Consider the following 14,479-nt stretch of genomic DNA (forward strand, 5'->3'; position numbering starts at 1 on the left):
ATTTTTGCTTTTATTTTTATCATTCTTTTAACAACCCAAAACCCAACTCTTTCGTTACTATTTTTTTACAGTTAATAATATCTCATTTGTTTAATTCTAAATCATTGTTACCTAAAATCAACTATCTCACTACTCTCATTTTTTTTTTTTTGATAGTAGTATTACTAGTTTTTTTAACAATATAAACAATAATGTTATTTTGAGATTAAGAAATTTCTATGATTGATTTGATATACTCAATATTAATTTTTAATTTCATATTATTGTTTTGTTTAAAGTTGTTAGAAATTTATGCAAAAACATAGATATTAACTTTCAACTATTGTAAATAATATTCAAGGTTCTTTAGGATATGTTGTAGACTGCAAGTGCATTTTCGTAATTGAATTTCATTAATAAATTTAATCATATGTACAATGTTCTTTATTCACGACTGGAAGAAGATCTTCTATTATGCTTAGATCGATCATGTTGAGTCACATAGTGTCCATGATTGCCACGCCCTCTTACACTTGATGGTTGACTTTCCTCTATAAAGTGTATCATATACTGGTCATGGACATTTGGATGGACATGTAAAGTTTGTCCTTCTTCCATACTTAGCGTACTGAGGGTTATTGGAAAAAACTCAAATGTTGAGGGAGAGGACTGTTGGGATTGGTGTCCTAATTCTCCCGGAGTCTCGTTGTTTTGTAAAGATATACATTGTTTAATGAATAAAATAAGTGTTATTTAATTTTGGCATTTATTCATATTAAATAAACAAAGCTCCTTGGTTATCTTATGTCAACTTAAGCATGTATATGTGATATACAAGTGGATCATGCCTTAAGTGTGAAAGAAATCGGATTCGAGATTTTCATGAGCAGCAGAAACAAGATTATTCCAAATCACAATCATGAATGAACAATACATTTACAATCGACTTCAAACAAGCGGTTATACAATTAATACAGAAATTACAACATGAAAAACACTACAAATGCACAAAGGGAAAACTGTACGAACAATGGCAGATGCATCTCCACGCTCCTTTGTGCACGACCGCTCAAACAACAGTAACCTCGAATGCTCAATCTACACGACCGCAACACAGTACGAACACTTCGCGCTAGTCCTCAACGATCACCTCGGCCACAAACTCCTTACCAACAGTACGAACGACCTTCAGAAAATCTCGACGGTATCGAGTTGAGTCTGACACCACCAACAGGCTTACCCCTGTATTCTTGGTATGAGAATCTAGAGGGTGGGCTCTGTTCGGACTTGGTATGAGGCAGACGAAGGAGGAAAACACCGATCGTGTACGCGACTGGGCAAGTGGGAGATGACGAAGACCTATCTATAGGTCGATGCCTAATCATTTAGATAAAGCTAAGCGATCGTCTAGCAAAAGCTATGCAATCGTTTAGCTCATCGTTTAGCTCGGTCTGTTGCACTACAGATACAACACGACCGTTTACTTTGAACAAGCGATCGCACTACAAGAAAAAGGAGTTCTCCCGACGCCTAAATAGAGTATCGGAAGAGTAAATGCCCGTCGGGAGTTCATGTTGAACTCCCAATGCCATAAAGACTCGTCGAGAGTTCCCGGGAACTCCCGACGGATCTTCCGACTCCCGTCGAGCGACGTCGGGAGAGGGGTTTGGTTTAAACCAGACCCCTTCTTCTTCCCCACTCCCCAATTTTTTCCCCCATTTTCATAAAACCCTAACCCCAATTTTCCCCCATTTTCATAAAACCCTAACCCCAACCCCCCCCCCCCCCTCCCAACTGGCGCCGCCCCCATTTTCTTCCTCTCCCTCTCAAATTTTTCCCTCTCTCTCCCCATTTTCCCATCCTTTTACACTTTACCTCCCATTTTCTCCATTTTTCCCATCTAATTTTTCTTCCATTTTCCCCATCCCATATTTCTCCCATTTCTCCCTTTATAATATAAAAAGTGTTTTTCCACCAACTCCTTTCCCTCCCTTTCCCATTTTTCTCCCATTTTCCCCCCATTTTTCGTCTGCCGCCGCCGCTCCTCCCTTCGGTCAGCAGCTGCAATCAACTGCCCGCCGCTGCCGTCGTCTCCTCGCCAGTAATTTTCTCATTATATTTTATCTTGTATATTTATTTAAATCATATGTGAAATGCCCATTAAAATGTGTTTCAATATTGTACTTGCTTTTGTTAATTCTCTGAAATTGTTGTACAAATCATGCCCATTAAAATGTGTTTCAATATTGTATTCGCCTTTGGTAATTCTCTGAAATCGTTGTACAAATCATGTCCATTAAAATCATGCCCATTAAAATCTTCTCTGAAATTTTTTTGTACAAATCATGCCCATTAATATTCAATATCTCGTCAATTTTGCAGAATATATTTGTTTTACAATTCTCTTAAATTGTTAAGAGTAATTTTATAACGAACATGTCATATGATGTTGGTTATTTGGAGCCTAAGCATGCATGATTTAACATTTCGAAGATGTTGAATAAATGAAAGGCCTATATTAATCTAAAAAAGATAAAATAAATCTTTAAACCTCCAATTTGGTACTTAACGCATTTAATATTTTAAAAAAGTTTAAAGAATCTACTAGACATAAAACTAAATTTTGTGTCTAATAGAAAATTTAACTTTAAATTTTGTGTCCAATAGGCTTGTAAACGTTAGAAGATGTTGAATAGATGAAAAGCCTATATTAGACACAAAATTGAAAGCTTGGAGACGTATTAAATAAAACATTTGAAAGTTGTTAAGACAATTTAAACGGTCTAGGGACCTATGTGTTTATTTTGCTTTAAAAAATGAAAATTATGGAACTCAATGCTTAATAATACTTTGTACTTTGTCCTCTAATCCAGGTTTTGTTTTGGATTATACGTTGGTCAAAAAATATTTATTTTTAAGGATGAATAAAGAATGGATTAAACTAAGGAATAAGTTATCAGTGGATTATAGAGAAAGAGTATCACAATTCTTAGATATGGCAAGGTTTCATGTTAATGATTCCGGACGAATAAGATGTCCATGCAAGAATTGTATGAATTCAATTTGAGAAAAGATAGATATTGTGGAACGACATCTTTTAACATATGGAATATCTCCCTCATATTGTGAATGGATATATCATGGAGAGCCAGTAAACTTATCTAGAAGTCATACAAGTCATTCAATATAGGATGTTGAAGTAGACAGTATAGAGAGTAATGCTGTCGAAGAAAATGAGATGTTGAATCTTATAAACAATTTACAAGTTCCAATTGAAAACGAAAATGCAAAATGAAGGATAGAGAATGAAATTCCCTTTAATGGTCAAGAAAGAGATACCACGAACTTATTCGAGGATTTAATGACCGAAGCCCGTAATGAATTATACCCTGGGTGTCGCAATTTTCGTCCTTGAACTTTTTAGTGAAGTTGATGCATATCAAGGTTCTGTAGGGCTGGAGTAACAAATCGTTTGACATGTTGCTGGAATTGTTAAAAGCAGCGTTTCCAGCTGGCACCTCTATACCTACTTCCTTTTATGAAGCTAAGCGAAAATTGTGTGATTTAGGCCTAGGTTATGAGTCTATTCATGCGTGCAAATATGATTGTGTATTGTATTGGAAAGAGTTTGCAGATTTACAACAATGCCCTGTTTGTAGTGAGTCTCGGTACAAAGTTAATGATGGCAAGGGTAAAAAAATACCACATAAGGTATTGTGTCATTTTCCATTGATACGAGATTAAAATGATTGTTTGCATCAAAAGAAGGCGCTTCTGACATGAGATGACATAAAGATAAGAGAGTTGAAACGGAGGATGTATTACGAGAAACGGAGGATGTATTACGACATCCATCTGATGTAGAGGGGTGGATACATTTTGATCGTGAATTCCCTCATTTCGCTTTAGATCCTCGAAATGTTCGTTTGGGATTAGCTTCAGATAGCTTCAATCTGTTTGAAAATATGAGCACTTCTTATAGTATGTGGCATGTGGTGATAATTTCTTATAATTTGCCCCATTGGAAATGCATGAAGGAAATAAACTTCTTCATGTCTTTGCTCATACCTGGTCCAAAATCTCCTGGAAAGGAAATTAATGTTTACTTGCAACCGTTGATTGAAGAGTTGAAAGACTTGTGGACAATTGTTGTGCAAACTTATGATTCTGTTGCTGGTGAGTTTTTTCAACTATATGCTACCTTATTATGGACGATTAATGACTTTCCTGCATATGGTAACTTCATTTTCGTTTTTTAGTTATGTGAATCTTTATTTGGTTTAATATGTTTTACAAGTTTTCAGATCAAATTTTAAAAAATTACAAACGAATATTAAATTTTAATACTCCCCACGCATATAGGATCTCCCGACGCACTTTAAAACGACGTTGGGAGTTATTGTAAAACTCCCAACGCACATACAGCGTCGGGGGTTATGGGGGAACTCCCAACACCGTCTGGGCATCGGGAGTTAGGAGAACTCCCGATGCACTACATGTGCGTCGGGAGTTCCTCCATAACTCCCAACGCCGTTTAATAGTGCGTCGGGAGATCCTCTCCTGAAAGGTTTCTCCCGACCAAACTCCCGACGACTGTTTATGCGTTAGGAGAGGCTCTCCCAACGAATTTTCCACACTTTCCCAACGAAATGTGACGCCGGGAGAAGTTAGATTTCTTATAGTGTCGTCTAGCAAAACTATGCGATCATTTGGTAAGTACTGCACGATCGTTTAGCTCGCAGTCGTCATTTAGTAAATCTGTATTTACTTGACGACTACATGAGTTTCTTTTGTGTGAAAGAGAAAACAAAAAACTTTTTTACAAAAAAATTTTCAATAGTTTGTAAATCATCTTTTTGAAAATAGGAAAACCATTTTCCTTTTAAACTCACGTTTACAATGAATCCAATAACCACCCACTCATTTGGTTATTTGAAGAAAAAGAATTAATTATCCAATAATTAATATTATTATAAATATAAATGATAACCAACTTATCATACTATATTTATAACCTATAGTTTTAATATTTCATCTCGTGAAACATTTAAACCATAGTTCTTTTTCTATTTCATGTTACTTAATGTAAATCTCATTTACATCAATCCTCCACTAGATGTATCTCATACATCATACCGATTATATCATATATAATCAAAATACCTCTTGTCAATTTGAACATTTCAAATTAATACCAAGAACTTATCCTCAACTGAATCCATTGAGCTACCAAGGGGACCTTATGGACCTGTAGCTCGAAGCTCTAACGATACGTGAATAACTAACTAAACTCTTTAGTTATGAGATCCACCATCCGTTAATTGCCAGGAACTCCACTAAAGACTGACACCTGAACTTTCCTTACCACAGCTATATTATGTGTCCATCCTAACCAATCAACAGTGCGACAACCTTTCACAGATTGCTCATAAGTTTAGCTGGGCCAATAACCGTTATGCCCCTGTAGTTACATCTGTCTCCTTAAGTACCACTAATTCTTCTAATGAACATAAGTTGTAGTCCCACTATGACTGAGTCTTCTCTTCGAAAGAGAAGCTGTGACCACTATGTTCAAGCCCTAGAATCAGCCTTTAAGGGAGCAATCTCTCTACTTATCCCTACTTCGGAAAGAAGTGAATTCCATCTTGTAGATTGAGTTTCCAGGTCCCAGATCAGACAAGTCCCCAAAAAGGTAAGCATGTTGAGTTGGCAACTTGGCCACTCTCACCCATACTAATCAAAGGACCGTCCTCAAAGGCAGGAGTTCCCAAAACACTTAAGATTGAGGTCGTGTCAGCTATGGTTGTTTAGGTGAGATGTAAGTCTCTAGTATCAATGGCGTTATATACAAAAGTCTAGTCATCTCGTGGTCTAGGTCTTATACAAACTCTTTGTATAGGACACCCCCGCTCGCACGTCTCAATATGAATAGTCAGGATCTACCATCTGTAGTAGTTTACAACACTTGCAAACCTCTACAAAGTGGGCCGTATCCGTAGTGTCACCAGGATTAGGTATCCCACCTTAATCCTTATACTACAAACCTATTTAGCTTATCACTTTAGGCATGATCCATTTGTATATCACATATACATGCGTAAGTTCACATAAGATAACCAAGGAGCTTTGTTTATTGGATATGAGTAAATGCTAAAATTAAATAACATTTATTTTATTCAATAAACAATGTGTATCTTTACAAAACAACGAGACTCCGGGAGAATTAGGACACCAATCCCAACAATCTCCCACTTGTCCTAATGACTCGGGAGACTAATGTGCAATACAATATGAAAATGTACAATATACAATAAACTAGGGCATACCCTAGTATCATCTCCCACTTGCCCTAGACAAGATGTTGCATGTCCCGCAAATCCAGACTCTCCAGGTGACCCTCGAACACTTTAGTCGTGAGGGCCTTTGTAAAGGGATCAGCAATGTTGTGCTCCGATGTGATCTTCGTGACTATCACATCATATCGATGCACAATCTCCCTGATCAGGTGATATTTCCGTTCTATGTGCTTACCCCGACGATGACTCCAAGGTTTCTTCGAATTTGCCACAGCCTGTTGTTATCACAATAAAGAGTGATACGCAGATCCATATTTGGAACAACTTTCAAATCTAAAAGGAACTTCCTCAGCTAAATAGCCTTCTTAGCTACTTCACAAGCCACTACGTATTCGGCTTCCATAGTGGAATCTGTGATGCATCCTTGTTTGATGCTTTGCCAAACTACAACCCCTCCATTCAAAGTAAACACTGACCCGAATGTCGATTTGCGAGAATCTCTATCGGTCTGAAAATCAGAGTTTGTGTTTTCTATAAGGATCAGATCCTTATCTCCATACACAAGCATGTAGTCCCTCGTTTTCCGAATATACTTGAAGATTGTCTTGATCGCCGTCTAGTGATCAAATCCTGGATTGGACTGATACCGACTGACAATCCCTACTGCAAAGCAAATGTCGGGTCGAGTACACAATATTTCATACACCAAGCTTCCTACAGCAGAAGCATAGGGAATCCGTCTCATCTCCTCAACCTCTTGAGGTGTCTTAGGACATTGATCCTTAGACAGAACGATTCCATGCCTGAAGGGTAACAAACCCCTCTTGGAATCCTGCATCTTGTACCTGATCAATATTTGATCAATGTACAATGCCTGAGACAGGGCTAACCGTTTGTTCTTGCGATCCCGAATAATCTGGATCCCTAGAACATAATGTGTCTCACCCAAATCTTTTATTTGGAACTAGGTAGCTAGCTAACTCTTAATGTCAATCAGATATCCTACATCATTCCCAATGAGTAGGATATCATCCACATACAGTACCAGAAAAGCTACTGAGCTGTTGATGATCTTCTTGAGACACAAGGTTCATCAACATTCTGATCAAAGCCAAACAACTTGACAGCAGTGTGAAATCTGATGTTCCACGATCGAGATGCTTGTTTCAGCCCATAAATGGACCTATTAAGCTTGGAAACTCTTTGCTCTTGATCTGGAACTATGAACCCCTTTGGTTGAGTCATATAGATGGTCTCCTCAAGATTACCATTAAGAAATGCAGTCATGATGTCCATTTTCCATATTTCATAATCAGAAAATGTGGCTATGGACAGGAGAATCCTGATAGACTTAAGCATGACAACAGGTGAGAAAGTTTCCTCATAATCAACTCCCTCAACCTGGATATATCCCTTTAAAGGTTTACACCTTTCCATCTACACCTCTCTTTCGCTTATAGATCCACTTACACCCAATACATCTTACCCCATCAGGTGGATCAACAAGCTCCCAGACGTTATTGAAGTACATAGACTCAATTTCCTAGTTCATGGCTTTAACCCATTCATCTTTGTCAACATCCTCCATTGCTTTCTTAAAAGACAACGGATCCTCGACCCCATCATTCGTAATGACGTTTTGGGCTTCATTAAAACCCATATAGAAATCTGGTGGGTTCATAACCCTTCCATTACATCGAGGCAATCTCAACTCTTGAGCTGGTTGACTAGACGTTTCAACCTCAACAACTCTTGTTGATCTGTCGACCTGTTCAACAACTCTTGTTGAACCCTCAGCAGTCTCAGTCTCACTAGAGATCCCACGTAAAATGAGCTTACTTCGTGGCTTATGATCCCTCATGTGGTCTTCTTCCAAAAAGATAGCATTAATGGAAACAAACACATTGTTCTCACTCGGATCATAGAAGTATCCTCGTCTCATTTCCTTGGGGTAGCCTACAAAGAGGCAAACCTTCGAACACGGTTCCAACTTCTTTACGTTTATCACAAGCATATGTGCCAGACAGCCCCAAATCTTGAAGTGGTGTAAACTACCTTTATAGTCTCTCCATAACTCAAAAGGTGTTTCAGAAACACTTTTCGAGAGAACGTTGTTCAGGATATAACATGTAGTTTGCACTGCATAACCCCAAAACGAGTCTGGAAGATGAGCATAACTCATCATAGATCGAACCATGTCTAACAACGTTTTGTTTCTCCTTTCTGATACACCATTCTGCTGAGGTGTACCAGGGGCCAAGAGTTGGGACACAATCCCATGTTCTATCATATAGTTCTGGAATTTGAGGTCCATATACTCTCCACCATGATCTAATCGTAGCGTTTTCATCTTCTTACCAAACAAGTTTTCAACTTCAGCCTTATACGCCTTGAACTTGTCAAAGGCTTCCGACTTACGTTGCATTAGGAAGAGATACCCAAACCTTGAATAATCATCTATGAAAGAGATTAAATATTCATACCCACCTTGAGTTCTAACATTCATCTGACCACAGAGGTCTAAATGTACAAGCTCCAAGGCTTCCTTGGCTTTGTAACCTTTTCCAGTAAACGGTCATTTGGTCATCTTGCCTTCGAGGCATGATTCACATACCGACAAGGGGTTTTCTTCTAAACTCTTTAGAAGTCTACTTTTCACCAACTTCTCAATCCTATTGAGGTTGATGTGACCTAACCTAAGATGCCAAAGATGGGCGTTTTCCCTTGGAGAAACCTTTGGTCTTTTAGCTGTTGTTACCGTACTGAACATTTCAGTGTTAAACGAGGCTTTTTATGACTAACAGCCTTAATACATATAAGTTATTTTCCATTGAACCATAACCAATCTCCATTCCATTCTTGAAAATAAACACTTTATTCTCAGAAAAAGAGACAGTGTAACTTTGGTCAATGAGACAAGAAACTGAGATCAAGTTCCTCTTAATATGAGGAACTACAAAAATATTATCTAGCAACAGATAACGTTTCTTGTCAACAAATAACTTCAGCCTGCCTACAGCAACAACTAAAACAACCTCACCAGTTCTGACTCGAAGAATCATCTCTCCCAGTGGCAACGTTTGCCAGGAACTGAATCCTTGGTAAAAAGAACTGACATGATTGGTAGCACATGAATCGAGAATCCAGGCAGAATCATCGTTCTCTACCAGACATGTCTCCAAGACCAATAAATCATATTTATTGTTTTGTCTCCTCTTTTGGAGAGTAGTAGGATGGAGGTCGTTTGCCACGAAATTTGTTTCACACAATTCATTCCACTATAAATAATCGGTCATTTTAAAAAGCTTTAAAAGGAAATACTAACGAGTTGCTGAAAAGAAAAACACATTGACCTATGTTAGGTTTTAAGTAAATACCTGTTGTAAAACAAAACAACATCCAATAAGGTTTTAGCAAAACTAACATGAACCCCATGTGACATCTAGTTTCGCAGTGACGCTTCAAAGGTTTAGGACAAAAGCCGCTGAAGGGAGGTCAGTTATCCCTCCTCTTAATTGAGAAGTTCTCAACTAGTCATTAATACCATAACAACTCTTGCTTCGATAATGACTAGCCATCATTGATTTGGCCAAGAGATCATTAACTTACTTAACAATCTCCTGTAAGTGTGACTCACCATTTTAAGCCCTAGAGGTTCATCCCAAAAGGCCAATCCGAAGGGAAAAATCCGATTGGGGCAAAACTTAAAGCGACCCTATCCATTTATGGAGTTCACCTTGATATTGACCAACTGCACAAAACTTATCCGAAGGGGGACATTCCAAAGGTGACATGAGGGCATATATAATGATCTCACGGTGTGAACCAATGACAGAGACGATAGGACATGTTGACATACACCCTTCACCCACTTATTATAAATTCTTTCTCCATTCACCTTGATACTGACTCATGCAAACACCATCCGAAGGGGGATGCATCATGGGCACCACGAAGCCAAGCATGAATCTCACGGTGTGAACATACAAGGAAAAATGTGAGTGGAATCATAGACATATCTGATACGCCTCTTCCTCCTACTGAGTATTTTATAACCTAGGGTTTAGCTTACTTAGAAAAAACACGGCTAAGGAATTTAACTAAGTGACTTTTAGGTTTGCCCAAGAGTAACTTTTACCTTGGATAATTGAATAACTTTTGATCATCATCAATTAAACTCTTTAACGGAATCTTTGACCAAAACGTCACATTGTTGAAAATCTATATAATTCGCCTTTCCAGGTAGGGGTATTACGTTTCCGTCAACTTAAGAACTCCAGCCTAACTAGAACCCGCCTTAAACAAAAGGTCCCTTATAGATAAGTTTACAACAAATTTAATCTTTTATGCCAACTAATTTAATCCTATTAAACTGATTTTAAAGATTGATCTAGGTTACTAAACTCTTTAGAACCACTTGAACTTAGGTCTATCTCAATCCAATTTTAAAACCCTTTTAAAAACTTGAGTTCACCCTAAGTCCGCAAGCAACTTTGAATTATTGATTTTAGGTCTAATTTCCTTTATAACACTTATAAACGGAAACAACCATCACAATGCGAAGCTAACACATGCAATGTATTCATAACGCTTATAAATAGCCTAAGTGTCATGCTCAATGCATTGTCCATTCATTGCTACTTCTTTTATATAACACTTATACAAAACAGCAATGAAACAAGCAAAACATGCTTCCATTCACCCTTAGACTATAATACTTATAATAAAAGGATGATGTATGATAATGCTCATTGCATGCAAAATATAACTCTTATTTTCATGATGCATGCACATGTTTTCAAGTAATTTCTTCATGCTCAATTATAACATTTATAACACATGATGCATGAGTAATTATACAACCTAAGGTGGGTTTTGAACTATATGACAAATACTTTGGCATATAAGTACCATACATCACATGTATAAACAACCAAAGTTGATAAACTAGGTAAAACTGCCTTAAAAACAAAAAATAAAAGCTAACTATTTTAAAGACAAGGAGTCACCAGTTCAAACAGGTGAACCGAGTCTTGAACCGCTTGGGCAAAGCATCGCTTCTCCAACCATCGTGTACTGAGCACCCTGCGATTGTCTACACGATAAAACAAATGCTTTGCTCTATCGTAAACCAGCACTCCCAGAGCTAAAAAATCGTTTAGCATTTACTATACGATCATCCAGAAAAATCCAAACAATCATTTAGCTTTACTACACGATCATGTACCTTTACTAAGCAATGAAGCCTGGAGTACACGATCGTTTAGCGCGCTCCGGTTAACGCCTGCCTTTCACGATCGTCTAAGCGACTACGATGCCGCGAAGCACCATCGCCTAAGCGATCGCTTAGCTAGCACCTCTGTATCGCATACGTGCGATCGCATAGGTAGTAACTAAGCGATGAAGATTGCTAACTACACGATCGTCTAGGGCACACCTTATACTAAACGAAGAGCATCGCATGCTCCCACTACGATCATCTACCTCCAGCGCCTACGCAATCGGGCAACCAACGCTACGCGATATGATAAACGATTTACCCCATCGCTTAGCATTAGTTAAACGATCGTTTAGAAAATAATACATGATCGTCTAGAAAAATATCTAAACGATCACTTAGTTAAATCCCAAAGATCGTTTACCTGAGGCTACACAATCCGACCAATGTTTGGTCTTCTTCTTCGTTGAGAACCACATCACCATGCGCCGAAGCTTCATCATGAACGACTCGACAAACTCAAAACTTTTGAATTATAGACTCAATTGCGATGTTAATTTCGCTAAAAAACACAGGGGCCCTTACAATTAACACTTTGTAAAAAATAAAGCAGTTATACAATTAATATAGAAATTAACCACAAATGCAGAAACCCACTGCGATTCTAAAATGCGTTCAATTCAAATCTGTAATTTGGAATATTAGAGAACCTAGCTCTGATGCCAATTGAAGGAAACCGGATTCGAGAATTCCATGAGCAGTGGAAACAAGATTATTCCAAATCACAATCTTCAATGAACAATACATTTACAGTCGACTTCAAACAAGCGGTTATACAATTAATATAGAAATTACAGCATGAAAAAAACTACAAATGCACAAAGGGAAAACTATACGAACAATGGCAGATGCGTCTCCACGCTTCTTTGTGCATGACCGCTCGAACAACAGCAACCTCGAACGCTCGATCTACATGACCACAACATAGCCCAAACACTTCACGCTCGTCCTCAACGATCGCCTCGGCCACAAACTCCTCAGCAACAGCATGAATGGCATCCAGAAAACCTCGACGGTGTCGAGTTGAGTCTGACACCACCAACAAGGCTACCTTGGTATTCTCGGTGTGAGAATCCAGAGGGTGGGCTTTGTTTGGACTTCGTATGAGGCAGACAAAGGAGGAAAACACCAATCGTGTACGCAACTGGGCAAGTGGGAGATGACGGAGACCTATCGTATAGGTTGATGCCCAATCTTTTAGACAAAGCTATGTGATCGTCTAGTAAAAGGTATGCTACCGTTTAGCTCATCGTTTAGCTTGGTCTGTTGCCTACAAACACTACACGATCTTTTACTTTGGGCAAGCGATCGTCTAGCAAAACTATGAGATCGTTTGGTAAATATTTTACATTGTTTAGCACGCAACTGCATGATCGTTTAGCTCGCCCTAGCGTCGTTTAATAAATCCGTATTTACTTGATGACTACGTGAGTTTAACTCAAAAAACTTTTTTAGGAAAAAACTTTCAATAGTTTGAAAATCATCTTTTTGAAAATAGGAAAACCATTTTCCTTTTAAACTCACGTTTACAATGAATCCAATAACCACCCACTCATTTGGTTATTTGAAGAAAAAGAATTAATTATCCAATAATTAATATTATTATAAATATAAATGATAACCAACTTATCATACTATATTTATAACCTATAGTTTTAATATTTCATCTCATGAAACATATAAACCATAGTTCTTTTTCTATTCCATGTTACTTAATGTAAATCTCATTTACATCAATCCTCCACTAGATGTATCTCATACATCATAACGATTAGATCATATATAATCAAAATACCTCTTGTCAATTTGAACATTTCAAATCAACACAAAGAACAGATCCTCAATTGAATCCATTGAGCTACCAAAGGAACCTTATGGACCTGTAGCTCGAAGCTCCAACGATACGTGAATAACTGACTAAACTCTTTAGTCACGGGATCCACCATCCGTTAACTGCCAGGAACTCCACTAAAGATCGACAACTAAACTTTCCTTACCACAGCTATATTATGTGTCCATCCTAACCAATCAGCAGTGCGACAACCCTTCACAGATTGCTCGTAAGTTTAGCTGGGCCAATAACCGTTATGCCCCTGTAGTTACATCTGTCTCCTTAAGTACCACCGATTCTTCTAATGAACATAAGTTGTAGTCCCACTATGACTGAGTCTTCTCTTCGAAAGAGAAGCTGTGACCACTATGTTCAAGCCCTGGAATCAGCCTTTAAGGGAGCAATCTCTCTACTTATCCCTACTTCGGAAAGAAGTGAATTCCATCTTGTAGATTGAGTTTCCAGCTCCCAAATCAGACAAGTCCCCAAAAAGGTAGGCATGTTGAGTTGGAAATTTGGCCACTCTCACCCTTACTAATCAAAGGACCGCCCTCAAAGGCAGGAGTTCCCAAAACACTTAAGATTGAGGTCGTGTCAGCTATGGTTGTTTAGGTGAGATGTAAGTCTCTAGTATCAATGGCGTTATATACAGAGTCTAGTCATCTCGTGGTCTAGGTCTTATATAAACTCTTTGTATAGGACACCCCCGCTCGCACGTCTCCACATGAATAGTCAGGATCTACCATCTTTAATAGTTTACAAACTTGTAAACCTCTACAAAGTGGGTCGTATCTGTAGTGTCACCAGGATCAGGTATCCCACATTAATTCTTATACTACGACCTATTTAGGTTATCACTTAAGGCATGATTAACTTGTATATCACATATACATGCTTAAGTTCACATAAGATATCCAAGGAGCTTTGTTTATTGGATATGAATAAATTCTAGAATTAAATAACATTTATTTTATTCATTAAACAATGTGTATCTTTACAAAACAATGAGACTCCGGGAGAATTAAGACACCAATCCCAACAAAGTGATAACCTAAATAGGTCTATAGTATAAGGATTAAGGTGGGATACCTGATC

Source organism: Benincasa hispida, chromosome 9 (genome assembly GCF_027475165.1).
Source record: "Benincasa hispida cultivar pf3 chromosome 9, pf3_genome.v1.1, whole genome shotgun sequence".
Lineage (NCBI taxonomy): Eukaryota > Viridiplantae > Streptophyta > Magnoliopsida > Cucurbitales > Cucurbitaceae > Benincasa > Benincasa hispida.